Source organism: Pongo abelii, chromosome 2 (genome assembly GCF_028885655.2).
Source record: "Pongo abelii isolate AG06213 chromosome 2, NHGRI_mPonAbe1-v2.0_pri, whole genome shotgun sequence".
NCBI classification, from domain to species: domain Eukaryota; kingdom Metazoa; phylum Chordata; class Mammalia; order Primates; family Hominidae; genus Pongo; species Pongo abelii.
Window position 1 is genome coordinate 21,818,337 of NC_085928.1, and position 22,080 is coordinate 21,840,416.

General features: G+C 37.3%; 1 protein-coding gene across 3 annotated transcripts in view; it reads left to right on the plus strand.

The window, feature by feature from the left end:
* LSAMP (limbic system associated membrane protein) overlaps nt 1-22,080 on the plus strand; it is a 648,138-nt gene that overhangs the window by 150,119 nt on the left and 475,939 nt on the right. The window lies entirely within an intron of this gene.

The window sequence follows — 22,080 nt, forward strand, 5'->3', positions numbered from 1 at the left end:
GAGGTCGTCGTTTTTGTTTGAGTTAGATTCTGTTTGGTTCAAGGGCATCTTGCCTCAGAATCTGGGTTTTCCTGGGCCTCTTTATTCAAGATGAACTAAGTTGGGATAGATTAAACCATACAATATTTTAGTCCTAGATTTTAGAACTGTAGCAGGTTTATGGCTGTCCTCTTGCTCATTTCTATTCCTTTTTTTTGACCCAGTTGTGTAAATGAGCTGATCTTAAAATGAAACCTACCAGCTGTTCCAATAAATACAATAAACTGTAAGTAGGACATATTATGAGGGAACTATAGTAGAATTATGTGCAAGGTGCATCCCCATTTGTATTTCTCTGGGAATAGGGAAGGATATTGGAGCTATGCACTCAAACAAGAAGGCTGCCTGTTCTTGATCTTTCTTTAAAAGACAAACTTGCTATAAGTAGCCCTAGATATCTGGTACCATCTGGAAGTCTTAAAAACACCTTTAGTAGTGTATTTTGACTTATCTCCCTTTTCTTTCTGGATTCTGTCACTCAGCTTCTGACTTTCCTCCTTTTCTTCCATGAGGAAATCATTCAGAAACAGAAAAGTAACTCTTCTCTTTCCTTTCCACGTTTCCATCCTCCATCTTCCCCACCAATAAGATCCTGGCATAAATTTCTGTTCAATCTACTTCAGCATCACATGTGCATTCACTGTAGATACCGTCAGCACCATGGCCTTAGTTTAAGTGCACATCAGCAGGCACTGGGGCTATTATGATAGTATTCTTGATGTTCTCCGCACCCCAAAATTAATTTTCCCTAACTGCTGCTAGAGAAATATTTCTTCCTGGAAAGTCAAATATACATCTGACTTTCCACGCACCTGCTTGAAATCCTTTATTTTGTCTTCATTTGGGATGAACACATGTGTCGTCCTGACCCACGCTTCCCAGCTCAGTTTCCTTTCCCATGTCTCTGCACCCTTATCCTCATTCATCCTTCATACTTTGAACTTCAGCAGATCTGGCTCACATGTTTCCTCGGAGCCACCATGTTATTTCAAAAGGTTTTCCCTGTAGTTTCCTTTGTCCGAAACAGCTTCTTTGTCATGTCTGAATGTCTTTCTGGCTTTCACCTACTAAGGGAAACCTCCTGATCATGAACTTCCTTTTCAAACCCAAGCCCAACATCTTTACATATTTCTGCCTCTCTATATAATATTCCTGTATCTTATTCATTTTTTTATGATTATAAGTATATTGGATTAAATCTTTTTCATGTCTGCTTTCCCTCTAATTAACTCTTAACTCCTTGAGGGCACACAGTTTTACTTATTGGTCCTCAACACGTGGCACATAGCGATAGCTAAGTATCTTTGTTGAACCGCAGAGAACGTCTTACCAAGTAAGCAGACCAAGTTGAGTTAGCACAGTCAATGAGAGAATATACATACCATTAACCATGTCACATTCAGTAACGTAAAAATCATTTATTACCCCTTCAGGATGATTCTTGGGAGGTTTTATATCTACTCTGACCCCTTATCACACTCCTCCATAGGCATTACACCAGCCATGTTATTTAAGTGATTCCGTCCCTTAAGTTCTTTTGGCTGCTTTAACAGTTCCATCAGTTCACACTTGCTTTTCACAATGATATAAGGGATAACAACCCAAATATCACACACCGTGTAAAAGATTGTTCTGCGCATCCAGTTGTTAAATCTGTTGTGCTCCGAGTATGCCCGTGCCAATCTGCACGTACTGATTATTCGCTCGCAGGGTTAGAGACTGTAACATTTTTGATTAACCTCTCTGTACACTTCACAAGCACTTACTCTGGGCCATGTTCAGATCACGAAGATGCCCTAAATCACTGAGATGTTGCTGAATATCTGTTGACATAGTTTTTACCAGTGTGGAATAACTCAGTGCTCTTCAAATTCAAGGAGAGTCAAAATAGCATTTTTCTCTAGCTTTATTTGTTTTCGTCTCAGAGATACTAGACACTGAATTTCAAACCAAAAAAAAAGAAAAGAAAAAAATTATTTGAGATTACTTATGTAATGCCTACATACCAACATTTCTGTATTCATAGCCACACATTCAATTATTTGGCACCAAGTTAGCCAGTCCTTTTAAAGTCTACTTCTTCAATGTTTACAATCCGAAGTGAGCAAAATGATGTGCATCTTTAATTTCACTTCTAAACTCTAATGATGTATGGCAATTTTCTAAAAAAATCTTTATTTCTCCCAAATATCTTCTATAGGAAGTAAGACTTCTGTTGTTTGCTTAATTTAAGCCAGAGACAACTTGACATTTCGGTTACTATTTACCCTCTTTGCAGATGAAGCCAGGCCTTTGCCTGAGATTGAGAAGCCCTCTCTTGCTATTTCATTATTTTGGCATTCATGGGTGCATATTAATTTCATAGTTCAAAAAATAAAAAATAAAAATACTCAGGATATGTGTAATTTAGAACTTAGAATCACTGATGGCAAATGTCAAAGTAGTTTAAAATTGTAGATTCTCTGTTTTTGAAAAGGGATATATTTATTTTATAGGCTGACAAAAATGTATATGACTAACTTATAGGCTAGTCCTTCCCATTTTGTATATCCTAATGGAAACATTGGGAGATCACTGCTACTAAAATGTCAGCTTTCACCCTGAGTGATATCAGCTGTCCATCCAACCATCCATCCATCCTAATATTTTTTTGATTCCACATCATGTTATTTGCCTTCTACTGTGTTCCATGCACAAATGCCATTATAGGAGAATGGTTTTCAAAGAAAACAGATCTGTAACTTTGAATGACTGTTATGTTTTACTAAAGCAAACACATGATAAAACACTATGGCCATCTGGACTAAATCAAATACTACTCATATTTTTAGTGAAAGGTATTTATTCAACAGTCTACAAAAAGTTATGAACTACCTCTTATGTGTCAGACAATGCATTAATCATTGATGTGCTATTCTTCCTGTTTTAGAAAGTTAGCAGAATGGAGGTCTTTCTGTAAATTGTGTCGTAGGGGGTGGAGTTTTTAGAGGTGATTACCGTTTTAAATAACTGTTGGAAAAACAACATTTTATGGGCTTAGAAAGATGAAGGCTGAGAACTAGGGAATGAAAAGAGAAACAGGTAAAATGAGCATATTTACAGAGCGACAGTGAGTCATGGGGGAAAAAAGTTACTTATATACAGTTTTGCCTAGAGCCACCCCAGGCATGCTTATTTGGAAAGCAACATTCTCTGAAAATGTGCTGCAATAAATAAACTGAACACATTATTTAGAATGCCACTGGTGATGATTACCATAACAAGTGGACCCTTTCTGTTGCATTATTGGGTCACAATTATCAGTGCCTTCATTTCAGAACACCTTCTTCCTTCTTGACAGATTGCCATGGTCTCTACAGTAAATGAGTATTGATTTAATATTTGGAGCCATTGAGCAGTGTCTGTTACAAAAAAGGACCTGAGCTAGAGTGTGTACCTATTCTTGCCCAGCAGAGCTGCTCTGGGTGATGGAAATGTGGGTGAATTTTTACCACGTCCACACAGCTGCAGTCAACCATTTTTATTTACTCTTTCACTGGGAGGAGTGATTAAGATCAGATTGCCAGTTCTGTCATGATAGATTTGTGTCAAGAAAATATCTTGCTTGCTCTCTCTATAGAAAAAAACTATTATCTTTATAAGTTTTTAACTCATAATTTTATACTTCTATTCTAAGTTTTTTTATTCACCTTCTGAAGCCTTAATTTCCCATGGTTTGGCAGGAGTACGTTTTACCATGAATATATGCATGAGAAATGGGGCCCAGTTATATCTCCAGTGACTCAATCCAATGAAATGCATAAATTTTAGGCCATTATTGAAAATATCTCCTACTCCCTTCAGGGTGGACAGCTTTCTCAAGAAACTGTTTAGGGAAAGATGTATAGTCTTGGAAATCAGCAAAGAGTCTACGTGTTTTTCAGATAAAGAACATTAAAACATGTTATTGCTACAATCTTCTATCATCTTCCTTGATTATAAGTGTTCTAAGTCTTCATTATTGATTTTATTTTATTTATTTTTGTTTGTTTGCTTTTTGGATGTCAGGTACAGAGGGTTGAATTAATCTTTCTCCTAAATTCAGTGTCAGTTGTATTAACAATAAGTTTGGTTGTCAGAGGGTCATATTTTCAGCTGTAGCCTACAAGTAATTTAATGATCTACTCCTCAGCCTTGGTAAAATACTTTAGGTGAGACATACGGGTGTAGCTTTTTATTGCATATTTCTATTTTTGGATTTTCATTTCCGTTGACATATTTACACTAAAATGATCCTGGTTATAGGTGATATCAAATTTTCTTTCTTCTCTTTCATTTCCAAATATTAAAGATGTTATTTTAATTCCCAAAATATGTGAAAAATATACTCAATATATTAGCTTTTTTTCATTTTAAGGTACAATAATATTCTGAGCTGAATAACCACGTATTAAAAATAATATTTATTATATTTATTTTTATTTTTCCTTTTTTATTAAGATGGACAGAGATGAGCTGGAAGAGTTAAGTCACTTCCCCAAAATGAGCATTTTGTTTTCAGAGGTTGGATTGTTCTTTCATGAATATTACATGCCGACTTATGTGATGAGATGAAGAGACTTGACAGATCATTGCTAGAAGTTTAAGTCGGCCATCCCCAAACTTTTTGGCACCAGGGGCTGGTTTCATAGAAGGCGATTTTTCCACAAACTGGGGTAGGGGAAGTGGTTTTGGGATGAAACCTCAGATCATCAAGTATTAGTTAGATTCTCAGATCATCAGGTGTTAGTTAGATTCTCATAAAGAGCATGCAACTTAGATCCCTCACATGTGCAGTTCACAATAGGGTTCACGCTCCTGTGAGGATCTAATGCTGCTGCTGATCTGACAGGAGGCGGAGCTCAGGCCTGCCCCTTACCTCCTGCTGTGCAACTGGGGTCCTAACAGGGCACAGACCAGTATGGGGCTGGGGACCCCTGGTTTAAGTGACTTTATGTGTTGCAAATCAAGTCAGTAGGAGAGTGGGCCCATTGTCAATAAGGCCTCTGAACACTTGCCCAGTGCTTTCTTCCTGAGTTTGTGTGGTTTCTCATGTTCTGTGTATTCAGGTTGGGAACCTTGGGAACTGTAGCCAAGCTCTTATTTTCTGCTGTCTGTGATGACTTTGCCTGAGCAAGGGGATGCAGCACAATGCTGCTGCATAGCCAGCATGCTTTCTTCCTTCACCTCTCTGCTAAATGAACGTGATCAAAATGTGCCTCGGACATGGGAACCTAAATAATGGGACCGTGTTCCCTCATGGAGCTCAGTAATGTTTACTGAGCCCAACAGCTTGATTTTACTCAGTCTCTGCTGCCTTAATGTCTGGCTTCGGGGTGGAAGGTGGAAAGGGAGGGAATGAGGTACTGCTGAGAGGGACTCAGGCGACACAGTTAACAGATGGCCTTGTTAGAGACTGTTTCCCTAGGCCTAAGTGAAGCCTTTTTGTCTGAGTCGGCAAGAAGTGGGTCATTTTCCTGAGCTGTCAGGCTCAATGCTTACCTGACTTGTGGCTGTGGTTGCAGCAAGCTGTTGGTTTCCCCACAGGCTTTTAGTTTCCTGAGATATGCTAAGGGTCTTGTCGTTCTGGGCCTTTCCAGAGCAAGACTGGACTTCTGAATAGACAATTTGTTTCTTTTCTGAGCTGTAGGTTTCTCATCATTCTGCATGCTTCCTGCACAACTAGTCACAGTTGGGGATCTCTGAATCTCTGCCCTTTAGCTGGGTCCAGTGCTGATGTGGTCTAATGGTCCAGTGATTCTGAAACCTGGAGAGCCAGATAAATATTTCAGAGTCTTGAAACCATCTATATACCCAGAAACTTCTGTATATAGAATAAAGAGCAAGCCTAATTTATATTTGTATTGCTATTATTCTCAATGTAAGTACATTTTAAAATGAGCACAATTCAGATTAATTAAAAATATTTCTGAAGGCATCACTATGACTTTTTGTCATTGTGTACTTTCTCAGTTAGTGGATATTGGAAGAGTGACCATGGTCCTGTGTGGTTCTGCAGAATCCTTTGACAGTGTTTTCGTAATATTTGCTGAGAATTTACTCTCCATCAATCCTATTTCTAGTATGTAAGACTCTGTCTCCTTTAGGCTCTACCTGTCTCAGATTATACATCAGTGACCTTTTACAATGTCAATAGTAATCCTTCTCCTACCCACAGCTGTTTTGGAAGAATTCAGTCATTTTGTTTCTACTTCTCCCAATTCCCCAGTTCAAGGTCTTGTGGGTGGTCATTGTCTAGGGACATTGAAAGGGCAGAATACTTAAATGGTGAAGACAAAAAACAACTTTCAGCCCATTACTTAAAAAGACTCTGTGCTCTGAGACATTTGCATAAGGCTGTGTTACTCTATCATTTCTGCTGGCTAAAAATATATATTTTTTAAAATTTTTGTTCCATTCTCTTTCCCACTCCCCACACCCCTTTTTTCATAAGTCCTTAAGTGGTTGGCAAATACCCACATGTAAGGGTATACATTGCTCAATTTTGAAAACCTCTACAAAGATAGATTGTGTCTGTTCCTTCTGCTTGTTGTAAGGACCTGGCACAGAAGCAGAAACTCTAAATATAACGGGAAATAAACCAGTATCTCTAGACAGGCTCATGTGAATTCAAAAATTGTAAGTGCTTAATTAAGCCCAACTTGAAAATTATTTCCGTCTCCAACAAGAAAAAGAATAGAAAATAAAGTGAAACTGTGAGTTGAAATTAGTTCTCAAAACATATATAACATACTTTGATAGATAAGGAAACAATTTTATGGAGCTATTTTTCTCCCTATGTCACAGATTAATGGCTACATCTTTATAGATTGATAAGAGACCACAGAAATACATTTTCTACTGAACAATATTGCCCAAGATCCTTGGTATCTCTGTGCTTTCTCCTCCTCCTCCCCTTCTCCAGCAAACTCCAGAAATCAGAGAAAAGCCTCCTAACTCCCAGTTTTTTTTTCCCCCTTCTGAACACACACATCTCTCAAATGCATTCAGACATGTTGGAGCCAGCAAATATAAAGCTGCTGGTTTTAAGTCCATGATTTACTTGCTAAAACTGGGCATGATTTTGGGCAGAAAACTAGAGAGGGAAACAGAAGGAGGGTCTCTCCCTTCTGTCCATGGCTCTGCAGGGATTTCTGTTGGAACCAGAAGAGAAGAATTAGACAGAAGGTTTCTTTAGCTTCCAAGAGACAGTAAGTCAATTGTTGTATTATATTTTATGTATCTGTGTCTGCAACAAAAGCACAATGGATAGCTAGATGGATTTATAGATAGACACCTAGATGAATGATAAAGAGAAACAGAACATACATTGAGGAATTGTTGAAGAAGCATGCCTTTTGGAAGATTATTTGGCTGCCAGAGATGCCATGCATAAGGAAGATAAAGGAGATAGAGCCAAGAAGCAGGAAAGCTGGTATGACTACAGAATTAGTGGATTCTGGAAGAGGAGAAAGGGTGTTGGTCAACAGGGTATCACTGAAGAAATATAATGAAGATAAAATTAGAAAACATGAGCAAAACTAAAATACTGTGTTTTTTCACTCATCCTATAAGTGCAAAGGATGAATATGTATTTCCTAAAAACTAATTTTCACCTATTTTATTTTTATTACATACAAATAAACCAATGTACAGAGAAGTTAGTTGGCTTTTATCAATTTTTTACTGTCTTAAAATCACCCCATGTTTTGTTTTGTTTTTCTCAGTCTATCCAGAAAGACATTTCCAGGGTAAGACTGACAAAAATAAGGTAAATGGTTTGAAATGTAGGATGGTATATTCAACCCCAAACTTGGCATTTAAATTTTAGGTACAGTATGTCAATAGAAAATATCATATCATATATTTCACCTGTACAAGAAAAAAAAGTCATTTTGTTTCCAAAGGAATAACATAAAAGTTTCATGTATCAAAGAAAGTTTATGTTTTTAAATAATCATGCAGTATTTTCTTTAGAAGACAATGTTACGTCATACCTCTGATGTCAGCTAGGGATCTGACTATCCTTTGTTATCTAGGATGAATTTCTTTGACCACCCCAATAATATCCGATCCTGGAAAAGTTCAGTGGTCTCTCCAAGATTTCAGTGACCCCTTCTGAAGATTATTAATAATTCCCATGGTTTTATTTTCTTAGTTTTCTTCACCTCTACGTCTTCTATCTATATAGCCAATCTCTCTTTCACCTGTTTTCAATTTAAATACAGGATTCAGTCCCTTCACTGGGATCCACAAGAAGGCTAGTCACAGCATTTTGTTTTGTTTGTAGACTCTATAGAAAATTAAGAAGCACAGTCCTTGATGCTCAGAATCCTGACGTGTTTCTTGGTATACTTTTTACTTCTTCAAAGATAGGCAACAGATACGAGGAAAAGAATCCTATGAGGACATTCAGAACATGTTGTTTTTAATTTAGATGAGCCCCTAAAACTATGATCTGGGACTTGTCATTTAAGTTCCACAGGACTGCCCTCTTGTTTATGTAATAACAAATTTGGACTATTTTTCCATGTTCTTTCATGGTTGTAGATTCCAAGGGCCTCCATGGCATAAGGGTTATGTCTTCAACTTTGAATTTCCCACAATTCTGGGTATAATGTGTTACCCATAGGAGTAGAGCCTCAGTAGACCTTTACGGGTTTCTTTTTTTTTTTTTTTTTTTTCCCGAGACAGAGTCACGCTCTGTCGCCCAGGCCGGAGTGCAGTGGCGCAATCTGGGCTCACTGCAAGCTCCGCCTCCCGGGTTCACGCCATTCTCCGGCCTCAGCCTCCCGAGTAGCTGGGACTACAGGCGCCCACCACGGGCGCCCACCACCGTGCCCGGCTAATTTTTTGTATTTTTTTAGTAGAGACGGGGTTTCACCGTGTTAGCCAGGATGGTCTCTATCTCCTGACCTCGTGATCCGCCCACCTCGGCCTCCCAATATGGGTTTCTTAAAGATAAATCATTATTCTGTATAAGCCTGACACCTGAAGAACTCTGTGGACACTCCCTTGCTTGAACAAAGCAAATATTGCAGTAGTCAAACAGTATAGTTCTGGGCTGCTCTTAACCAAATCCCTTTTAGTGGGGGTTGTTTGTAGAATATTTTTACAGTAAAATAAAGCCTTTGGGGTTTAAATAATCCAGAAAATGTAGCAGCTTTGTCCTGTTCAATACAGTTAAGAAGAAAGTCTTCTTTACACTCAAAGTTTCAAAGACTGGGAGGGAATTAGCTAAGAGAGTAGAGAGCTACGACAATAGCTGTTCATTTCAGGCTCTAGCAATTGATTTGATTTTTGCATCTGTGAATTGGTTATGGTGACCATATTCATATTCACAGTGTTTCAGCTCTTCCAGCACACACAGACATGGACTTTTAAACTTAGCGGGAATGAGTGTTTTATTATAACCTAGATTTTAATGTCTCATCCAAATTTATACAAGCAAGTCCATAAATTGCCTAATGTACTATTTATTCTAAAGGCACAAATAATACTCTAGTCCCCTTCTTAATCTGAAGTCTGAACTGTGGGAGTTTATTATGTTTTCTCATATGGTATCTCATTTATGCATCTATTTACATAACAAAATAGTCATAGAAGCTTCCTTTTTGGGACTGGGAGGGTCAATACCTAATACCTTTTCGTTACCCTTCTAAATTCTAATTCAATTAAGACACAAGACACAAAGACAGATATCTCCTCTGTCTTATCTGATATGAGATGGTGATTTCAGTATTAGCAATAATGCCAACTAAAGAATGGAGCTATAGAACTGTGACTAGAAGGACATGCTAACACTTTCTGTCCCTTCTATCTCCCTCCAATTCCCTCTGTTCCTGGTGACTAGACCTTGGGACTGACTGACCACATAATAGAAAGTTTAAATCTATAGAATGTGTACACTTACCTAGAATTATAGCTTTATGCTGTTCAAGATGAGGAAAAAATAAATTCCTATAGCTAGCAAATTTTAAATAGATTAGTTCCAGCCAGTCAGGAAATGTGGATCCACTAATGTCACCTGATATTGAAATAACTCAATCTTGGAGAGTCATAAGGCCAAGGTATTATTGTACTGGAAGTTCTTCCAGATGGAAAATAGAAATCAGCAAAAAGAGGCTCCCTTCATCCTTACTTTTATTCAGAATTATTTAAAAATTCCTTTAGCCTTGGCAGGATGTATGATTCCCCCTCGAGTAGGATAAATACACAATGCCAATTCTGGCTACTTTTTCTTTTTCTGTCAACTATAAAGATATGATTTTCATGTCCTATTTTATCATTTTCTTTCTTTTAGTATTTCGTCAATCTTTTATGTTCCATACAGGGCCATTCTTATACCCCCTAGAGCCAAAAGATAAAGTCAGTTCTATTAGTTTATTTCCTGCTCTCTTGACAATGAGTTTTAATTGAACTTTGGGAAAAGATTGTAAGAAGAACTATGCAGTTGCTATAACTCCTCTGATCTGGCCTGTAGTCAGTATAAATGCTGTAAGTTCAGTTGGTGACAAATTGAATTTTACACACTCTGTCACCCTCCCTCACTGTTCCCCATGCCTAATCACAGCAGGTTTGAAAGTTAAGTGCAGGTTACCTATGTTATTTGATGTTAATGGTGAAATGGCTGCTTCTGTAATAGATATCCCACATCAGATATTATCCACGGAACATATAAATTAATTTTAGCTTCATAACATTTCTTAATATTTAAATTTAAATGGTGGTCTAAGCTTGTAACATTGTGTGTTACTTTTAATATTTTGAGGCACAGTAGGAAACACTGATTACTATAATGCTGAAATCTGTATGAATAGTATTTAAAAATCACTGCTGCTATGGTAACCAAAAAAAAATCTTTATTCTTTATTATAAGAGTCTGTTAAAGGATTTCTTTTTATTTCGGATTGATTTTCATATGCTTTTATTCATTCTTTATAAAATGACTTTTATGAAATAGAGGTGATTATTGTTCTTATTTCTGAATCCTAGAACATTCAAATCCTTTAGTAAACTGTAGTAAGACTCAGCAGTCAACATTTGGAATAATTGTAGTAAAATCAAGACCCCAAGTTGCATAGAAATATTATTTTCCAAACATTGTCCTTCCAGCCTATTTTATGAAATTCAACCATTAATAGTTGACAATCTTCATGTGAATAATCCACTGAGTGGACTGATTGTTGCCTGTGTTCGATGTCAAGTAGTTGTACCCCAGCAACCTAGTATGGGTGTGGCTTTTTTACACCCTGGTGTTAGTAGGGGCGTGTGTGTGGGAGGTGTAGATTGAAAGTGATGATGATCATCATCATTATTACACATTCTATCATGTATTCAATTATTCATTTATTCATCCTTACAGCTAGAGAATCAAACAACCAATGAAGTAAATGACTAACATATACTGAGGACACATAGCTGTCCTCATATATGTAGTATATACATATAGTATATATATGTATAGTGTATCATTATGTTGCATGTCACCTGAAAGAGAAAAGATTACATTTTTTAGTGTTTATTTGTGCATTCAAAATAATACATGCATACAACTAAAACCATCAAAGTATAGAACAATTCCTGCCTTACCCCCCACTCATAATCTTACTTCCCACTTTAAACAGTTTCAGTTCTTGTTTATTATGCTGAATGACTCCATATATCTCACTATAGTGCTTATGCTGATGCCTATATATTTATTAACTTTAGATAATATCTATTGACTTTATGTTATAATAGATAACAACTTTGCTTATTCAAACTATGCCCTCATTTTCCTAACTCAATATGATAATAAATCTCTTCTCAATTATTTTACTAGTCACCGCTGTATGAACTGTCTGTGACTAAATTCAATCCTCTGTTTTTTGTTCTATGAACCATATACAATATTTCTTAACCCCAATCTTGTAAGTTAAGAACAATTGGGATTTCTGCCTGTCTCTCTACTTTGTTTCTCACCTTTAAAAAAAGTATTTAATGAAAACAGAAAATAAAACATTATTATTCTACCTTTGTATAGCCCTTCATAATTTGCAAGGTTTTTAGGTTGCAGGGCAATCTTCAGGACAACTGATGCCCACCATTAGAATTTAAAATGAAGGGATATCCTTATATGGATATCAGATACATCCTTGGTAAAGTTCCCTGGTGTGAATACAATATGGATCTAGTACTGAGTATTAAGACCTTTGAAATAGAAATCACCTTGGTAGCAGAGCCAGTAACATTGGACATCCAAAAGAGATGGTCTTATCTCACAGGGAAAAAAAGCCAAACATGAGCATTCTGAAGAAAATGACGGTACATATGATAGGGTGAGGGTGTTAAAATGAACCTCTTTGGGCTGGTGTTCATTCGTGACATGGAAAGAAAATAAATAGAGAAAGAAATTGTTTCTGCTTCCTTTTGTTAAGGTTGACATAGCAGGTTTCAAGAGGTAACCCTCCCACAGGATATGGACTAAAAAAGGTTAATGTGATAGTCTTTGGTTTATTGCACATTCATATTATTTTGAGTTTTACCCTTACATGCCCTTAGGTTCACTGTGTTGTGAATGAACACTTTCAGGACAACAAAGAAACTATGTGAGCAAACCATTTAACCTTGCGAGCTTCAGTTATCTTCCATGGAAAATGAGGTTGGGAAACAAAATCATTTGTGAAGTCATTTTTTAGTGTTAATTTTGATACTGTGGATCACCAGTCAGGAGGCCAGATCAAGTACACTGAGTTCAACAAAAGATCTATAAACAAAATCGTACATTTGTAAAGCCCGCTACAAATTATAAACTCCAATGGTCCCCCTTGCCCTATTGATTTCTCAGGACAACTCTGGAAAATTCACTGGGTGTATTTGTCAAGATTTTATAGTTAAATAATGGCTGGGTTCAGATTAGAAACCTGATTTTCTGTTTCCTAGTAGTATTTTTCCTAACCCTCTGATATAGGCAGCGCACATTTATACAATGTCATTTATCCTTATTAATGATTTATTTACATCACTTCCACACAGTTTTTGTCCTGAAATCACCATTTGAGAAGTTATGGCTGGAATCATCTTCTTTTCATTCTTATGTGCTGCTTTTGCATAGTGAGACCCAGGATTAAAGATGAGTTGACTTGATGCACTGACTATTAATATATTGAGGAGATTAGGAGCCTTGTCAGTGTGATATTATTTCCTACTGGTATTTAATTATAAAATGCACATTCCATCTAAACTGCAGAAATGAAATAAATAAAGCAAGTAGGGGAGATTACCAAAGATAAATTTTAAATTAACTCACTGCTCTGCAAGTCAGGTGAAAAAATTCTGTTTCTTGTACATCTTTTGCGAGTGGTACCATTTTACATTGATGATTGCTGAGTGGTGATCTTAAAGCTTGGGAAATTTGTAGTAATGAAGAAGAAAATAAGAAAAGAGATCAAGATCAAAAGTCCAAACAGTTGTTGCCTGGCAGATTTCTCTATAAAAACAGGAGCTCTGCTGGGCACTTCTGTATGTGAATTAAGGATTATTTTTCCAGAAAAACTTCAGGTATATGCAACTTCTAAAGTGTGGCCTGAAAATGGATGTGTCTGTTTTACAGATGGGGCTCACTGCCAATGTTTCCAGTACCTTAGAGTCTATCTAAAGCCAGGATGAGTGTGGGAAGTTACAATGGGGCATCAGAAATACCTGGGCCATAAGGGAGGAAAGAAAGAAACCATCAAAGCTTGCTTATAGACCTGAAGTGAAAGTTTGGATAGATCCCTACCCCCTATTCTAACTCAGGTCATTTCCCAGTCTAATGTTGTCTGTAGCAAACCAGTTGAAGCCAACTGATAATTAGAACAAAACATCTATCCTGGTCTCATAGAATGTGATAAATTGAAAACATTCCAAGTATCATCTAGGCCAAAGCACTTATTTTGCAGATGAAGATACTGAAACTCACGGAGGTTGAGTGTCTTGCCCAAGGTTAAATAGTTTGTTAGTAGCATATCTGGGATTAGAGCCCAGATCTCATGACTTCTAAGCCAGTGCTTTTGGTCAAATTCAGCATCGTCTGTCCATATGGCCAAACCATATGGCAGCGTCCTCAAAGACCTAGCTATACTCCCAGAAAATCTAAGCTGGCTGTTATCTTCTCTTCAATTTTGTTTCCAATTCACCTATCCATATATGTGAACTCTAATTAGAAAGGCACAGATTTATAAGTTGGAGCATATATATTCAGAGGAGTAAGTAGGTTAGATTGGGGTAAGGAGACAAAGAGGAACATGCCCAGTACAGATAATGACTTGAGAAAAGACATAAACATGATAATTTGACTGGTGTCCTTTGCAACTATTGCAAAGATTAACAGTTTCTTGTTGGACATAAGGGGAGCATAAACTTAGAGACGTAGTTCAGATTCAGGATATGAAGTATCTTCAGTGAAATTTTAGAGTTTGGATGGGACCATGTGTGCAAGAAGAAATACAGGAGATTTTTTAAGAGAACATTGGCTTGTCTTAACCATTATTAATTTGATTCATTTAATAGCAGACAGTAGGGCTGATTATATCAAGGATAAGTTAGAGGCATAAAGATCAGCTAGGAAAGTTTATTTTTATTATTATTATTATTTTTATTTTTTGTGAGACAGAGTCTCGCTCTGTCGCCCAGGCTGGAGTGAAATGGTGCAATCTTGGCTCACTGCAACCTGCGCCTCGCAGGTTCAAGGAATTCTCCTGCCTCAGGCTCCTGAGTAGCTGGGATTACAGGCACACGCCACCACACCGGGCTAATTTTTGTATTTTTAGTAGAGACTGGGTTTTACCATGTTGGTCAGGCTGGTCTCAAACTCCTGACCCCGTGATCCGCCTGCCTCGGCCTCCCAAAGTGCTGGGATTACAGACGTGAGCCACTGCGCCCAGCCAAAAGTACTTTTATATCTAGATAATTTTACATATGTAGTGGGGAAGATGGGGGGGGGGGGAATTCTTCAACTTACAGATTTCAATTTTTAATATCCACTTGTTTTTGAACGTGTTACAACATAAGGAGTGAAATTTAATATTTTCCCTGTGTCAGTGTAAAAAGGGGCAGTGTGCAGGGACATGACATTGAAAGAAACTACCACATACAGTGTCTCCTATAAACTAAAATGCTACTACTCCAATTCCTTTTCTTGAAAGTCACCATAGGCTACTTGAATTAGAGATCTTTTTGACTAAATGAGGGAGTTGTATACTCACTCAAAGGTGCTATTCTAGAATTCATCAGATTGATTGATACAAAAAGCTTTACACAATAGGGTAATTACTGATTTACTGATCAATCAGAGTAGCCGTTTCTGGTATTTATGCTAGGAAATATAAGAGGATAAGCCAGCAACTAATGAAAAGAGAAAATAGAAGAAATCCAAAGAGAAAAAGAGATGAGGCAAGTAACTAGTTCATACAGCTGCTTTGTACTGTGATAGCTTTTTAATCCAGGTTTAGCTTCAGGCTATACATGTCTTTACCATAAATCCTCTTTTCCTAAGATAGCGTGAGTGACTCTCTTCTTTGTAGCAAACTGATAAGCATATTGAGTTAATTTTTAATATGGCCAATTTGATAATTAAAAACTTAATAAGCAGGTTTGTGCTGGGACACTGAACTAAAATTTCCATTTAAATGTGCCACAAAGTGACTATTGAATGATGTATTTCACTTATAGGATCTTACCACCGAGGCACTCTGACTTTACAAAAGGTCAAACAGAAGGGTTTTCTGGGCCTGTAGTTAGGCAGTGGCATATATAAAAGGAACAGAGTAGAAAGGTAGGGGAAATTGATTGCAAAGTCAATGGGTCCTCAGCAGCCTTTGCAGCATCATTTGGCTATTGACCTAATCAAACATTTTCTAAGTTTGTTATGACAAACTAAGGCATGCTGTAAATGTTAGTGGATATTCTGTTTTCTTGAAAAAAAAAATTGTTCTAAGTTAAATACAGGTGGAAATTGCTGTTTAAACAAATTAAGCAAATTAAACAGGTTTTAGGAAAACAGGGCTTTTCAGAGCCTTTCATATGTTATGGTACATTGTGAATATCTAAAAAATAAAATAAAATGTGTAGCAGTTTTCAAATGTTTGACAATGAAAGCCCCTACCTTCAGTTTTTGAGAACTGCTTATTTATATCTCAGAGACATACCAGTCTTGATTTACTCCTTTCTTTTATAAATTGGTGTGTTTTCTTTTGTGTTAGGCTTTCTCTGATTGCTATAGATGCTACTGATTGTTTCTCTCATGAAATTTTATAAAACAGATAAATAAACAAAACTCATCGTTCTATGAATTCAGTTTCCATCTCTAAATGTGCCCTGTATTGTAACATAAATCCTTTCAAGCCAACCTAATGAACTCATGGAATTTAAAACTGGGAAAGCACAGATCTGGTTTTACTATGTGTGAAATGGTTTAAACATTTATAAAAAAATTGAACCTCATTTATTCTCAAATGAACTGGCATACTGTTTGTCTCTCTTTGGTATTGAAATAACTTAAATACTAAGACAGTTTTGGAAGAGTACAGCTATTGTTTGAGGTCCCCTTATGAAAAACATTCTACCAGGTGGTTTGGTAGCAAAAGAAATTCTCACTGCCTATGCCAGGAAAATGAATAGTGCTGTGCTGAAAACTCAGGAGATCAAAGTGGCTTGGAAAAAATTTAGATACTGCATGTTTGGGGAAGTTAGCAAATTGAAACTCTCAGTATTTTCGGGACGTCATCACAGAAAACCTTCTGACTTTGTGAGGGAGAGAACAGCATAAATGGAATGAAGTTTTAAATCGGCTTTTTAAAGTTTGAAGAAGTTTCACTGACCTTCACTCCGTGGGTCCCCAGTGAAGAATCAACAATGTAAAAGTAACCATATGTGAAGCAATGAACACACATTTTAATCCATTGCTTGTAATGGTCATGATGGGGAAGCAGGCACCGGCTAAATGGCAGTTCTGCCATTTCTCTAACAACTGTTCTGTGTTGCCCACAATTAACGATACCTGCTTTCATCTGTGTTTTCTTTGAGACTCCATTCATAGAGGAAAACAGACGCAGCAGCAGATGTGAATGGGCAGAAAGACAGGGATGGTGCTCAAGGGTAGTTTACATCCACTCCAAAGAGCATGAGTGCCACCTCCATGTGCCTTAGTTTGCATTTGTTTCTTACTCTTTTCCCTATTCGTTCCATCTAATATAAACAAAACACTGAAGACACCGGGATCATAGGCTCTACCTCCTCCACTCTAAAACAAAAAGAAGAAACATACCTGCCTTCTTTGATATGGTCATAGTATCTTACTTTTTTTTAAATCTTTCTGCCTTTCTTCTATAGAGGCAGCACTCTCTGTCCTCTTTCAAGATCAAATTTATTAGAAGTGGAGAGGAAATATCATGCTTCCTGAGTCTAAGCAAGCTGGTTTGGAATAGCATAAAGTCTGAGGCTTATGCAGTGTTCTTAGCCAGGGAGGCTGCCCATTAACACTTCTTGTTGAGGGCAAACTAACAGCTCTATAAGAGCAGGCAGAGAAATCTGCATTGTGAGGTTAATGATTGGAGCATGAAATGATCAAACTGGAGGCGGGACTTTGGGATATGCTGGTGATGAGGTTGGTAAAGTTAGATAAATGGCCATTTATTTCGGTTTCTATTTTTTTTCATTAGGTAAGGAGAGAATATTTTAACATTTCATTCCTTTTCTACATTTATCTTTTTCAGGTTTATTCTTCTAGTGGATTTTGCTTTCAGAATTCTTAATATTTTACTCTTTACCTTTTTGTCTTAGGAAATGTTAAATCCACCAAGCTGTAGTAAGTGATAGAGCCAGATTTAACACACACAAAAAGGAATAAACATTTTACAGGCAGCTGCTCTTCCGAATGCACACAAGCTCATCATTACTGTATGAGAGCCTGATTATTATGCCCTCAACCCACTTGGACAGAGGAATTTGTGTGGATTGCAAATTAAGTCTTCATGCTTGGGAGTGCATCTTCTCATATTACAGGGTCACGTTGTGAGAGCTATAGGTGGGAAAATCACAGAGGAGTGCTAAGCAGTTTTGACCTAATCTCCATAATGCAAAACCATGCCAACATGTTAGCTGCAAACATGCATTTATGACTCTCTCTGCATGTGACACACTATCCTCCATATGCATGTACACACACACATATAGAGATACACACACACACATATCACCAAGTCTTAAACAGTTAACTTTAAAAAAATTACATATAAACCTTCCAAGGAAGTGCTACCAACTTCATCCAATTCTTGCTATATCCATAAGTGGCTATTACAAGGCAAGCAATGAGAGACTGGAGAAGACTATTCCATTTTATCTCTAGATGGTTATAGACAGAAAGGGATGAGGGAGTCACAGCTGGTGATGGCAGTGTCCTTTCCATAGACCTTTTAGGCCCTAGTTACCTTTTTTTTTTTTAACTTGGGAGATAATACACATGGTATGGGAGGCAGGCAATGCAGAACTAGAAAAAGTTAAGGGCATTAATATTTAATAGTAGGCTCTTCTACTGATGAAAATTAGCTAGATGCCAAACATAATTTTTTATAACAAACCTCAGCTTTTGCATGGTACAGATGATTTATGTAACTCTTGATCTAAATAGTTTAAAATCACTAGTTCTTATTGAAAAATGTGATACCAGTCCCTCTGCTAATCAAGGTAAATGAGCCGTAGTCAGGTAGATGGAAAAACAGACCAAAAAATGAAAGGGAAAAAAAGCTGGAGGAATGAAACGTTAAAATGAGTTAGAGGAAGAGAAGTGATTAAAACCACAAAAGCCTCATCTGAGGACATGAGCCCGAAAGAGAACAGCATCACTCTGAGCCTGAATTGCTGTGAGAGCTGTGCCTTTCCGTCATTTTTAATGGAATGTTATTAAAGACAAATCTGGAGTAGTCAACCCTTCAGTGCTTCCTCTTAATTTATTTATTTCTGCTGAAGGAAACCCTGTTAACCCCAGCAGATAATGTATTCAACAGCTTGTATCCATGGCAAGGTTGTTTCCTAAAAATTTTATGGGATAAATTTAGTTCAACATTTGCACATATTTACACATGAGGTCTCCATTTCAAGGTCTTTGGCTTAAGCAAGAAAGTCATTCCCAAGGCAGGATGTCTGCCAGAGCTGCAGAGTATATTCCATATGCATTGCAAAGCTTCCCTGTTCCCTAGGACATAGAAAGGACATTGCCTCAAATGCCCCTCTTCTCCTCCTGGAATTTCAAAGTTAGTCCAGGACTACTGTGAACCACAGGAAGCTTTCTGCAGTTAAGCCCTCTGGGTTTTGTCTCAGACCTAGACTGGCTCCCCCACAGTCTTTGTCCTCTTTTTTGTAAGCTCTAGAGATGAAGCCTGTCTTCTCTTTTAAACAACTCTACCCTTTCTAGGCCTCTTCCCCAATGAAACTACCCTGGAGTGGCACATAGTTTCGCTGTTTCCCAAATTCCTAAGACACACACAAATGCACAGGCCTTTTCCCTTTTAAGGGTTTTACAACTAATTGTTTTGTGTAGTGGGGTGAGGAGTGGAAGGAAAAAAAAAGAAGGCAATTATTTTTATTTTCCATTGACATTTAATGAGCACTTGCTATGCACCTAGCCTGTTTCTAGATACTAGGCAATGCCATAGTCTGGAAGCAAAGTCACTATTTTCATGACTTTTACATTCTAATGAGAAAAGACAGCAAATACCATCACTTGTTTCTATATAAATTCTGGGACAAAAATGAAAGCACAAGGAATGGGAGATGTTTTAGAAACTATCCTTTTTTTTAAAAAAATAATACACATTTCTCAGGAGCAGTTACATTAGAGCAGAGTCCTGAAAGAAGAGGGAATGAGCCACGCAAAAGTTTGGAGGTAAAACATTCCAGGGAGAAGAAATGACATTTACGAAGGTAACCTGGCATGGATAGGCTTGGGCTGCCTGAGGATTGGCAGACTCACCCATATATCTATAAGAGAAAAAGGGAGACAGAGTCTGGTGGGAGATGGGGTTCCTGAAGATAGGTCTCGATCACCTCCTGTAGAGACATAGGCCAATCAGAAGTTGTGATTTTATTCCATGAGTGACGGGAGGCCATTGCAGAACAGTGATATGAGATGATTTACATTTTAAAAGATCACCTGGTGCAAATGGGGATGAGGAAGTTGAAGGGAGTTCAGAACCACTCAGCCAATTTGGAGCTGAGCCAGCCCTAACACTCAAGCTTCAAACCAGTCTTAGGGATCAACGATTTCAGTCTTGACTTTGAGATTTAGATCTTTGCTTTCTTTGTTGTTTCTGTTATTTGTCTTTGAAAGTAGCAAGATCATTCAGTCATTTACTACTCAAAGGTACTTCACCACAATGCAAAGACGTCTTAGAACATATACTTGCCATTGTATATTTTCTTTCCATAATTGTGTCATATTTTATATTTCTTCAAATAGCACTGATGAAGAGACAACTAGATGCTTTGTATTCTGGATGAACTTGTGGACTTGATCATTTTTAGAAATCACGTAGTTGAATTTCAGATGGAATTGGTCATTTTAGAAGGATTCTGAAGTTTGGAAACCATCCTTTGTGTTCTTTGGATTGACAGCCCATGAGACAGAAGTGATTTCCTGGTGGGCTGTCTTATATACAGCCGGATGACAGCCACCAAGGAATTAAATGCAGGGGTTATCCTTCCATCAATACCAAAAAGTGTAAATGCCTTGGTTTGGAGTTAAGGATGAAACATAGAGATTTCACCTGATGGGAAGAAAGAAGATAGGCTGCATTTCTGAGAAATGGTCCACAGCTTCTATGATATAGTAGCCTTGGAGATGATGAAATTTATTGTTAATTGTTAAACCAGAATCATGCAAATGCATTACTAGCAAATTGCATGCCTTCCAAGGTCCTTTTGAAGCCTAAAGAATGTATACATCATCTCCTAGATAAAAATTATTTTTAAAAAAGAATCACAAAACTATACTGGTTTCATAATGATAGATGTGTGAGATTAATATATTTTTAAAAGCACTATTTTTTGGCATAGAACTTTGAATTTAAACACCAAGGTAGTAAATTGCCCTGCAAGAGGGAACATGACTACAGGTAAGCAATTTCAGGCATGAAACAATAGATCTCTTAGTGGAGGGGCTCTAAAATCAGCCTCCTAATCACCCTTACCGTCTTCAATTTTGGAAGTCATAAACTATGAAAATGTTTTTTACACGCATCCCGGTCTTCTCCTCCTGACCACATATTGAAACAATCACAAACTTATATCAAAGAAATATTTTTGTACCATAAAACCTAAAGTATAATAATAATAATAATAATAATAATAAAAGAAAAAAAAAGAAATATTTTAAGTTGAGACTATTTTTTAATTTTATTTATTTATTTTTTTGGGAGACAGAGTCTCACTCTATCACCCAGGTTTGAGTGCAGTGGCGCAACCTCGGCTCACTGCAACCTCCGCCTCCTGGGTTCAAGCAATTCTTCTACCTCAGCCTCCCAAGTAGCTGGGATGACAGGTGTATGTCACCACGCCCATCTGATTTTTGTATTTTTAGTAGAAATGGGGTTTTGCCATGTTTCCCAGGCTGGTGAGACTATCTTAATTGGAAGAAAAATAAAAACTAAGGAGGACTGAGGAGGAAAGTGCCATTTTCGTTAGACACATACCTTCACAACCTCCATCTGGCTCTTACAAAACACAAGATTCATAGGGTTCATTATAAGCCATCTTTATTTTTTGATTCCCAGAATCTCTTTAAAATTTATTCACTGGGATTATTCTCTTATGCTCCTGACCAGGAATTTTCTGGTCACTCTTAGGTAATACAAAGCTAGCCCTAAGGTAACGTAGCCAGATGAGGTTAGATAAGAAAAAGTCAGCCCTAAGGTAACTTTAAGCACAAAACTTAGACTTGATTGAAAAGTAAACTGTCAAGCCATATTAGTCAAGAGTTTTTTCCTCTATCTCATGCTAGAGTGTAAT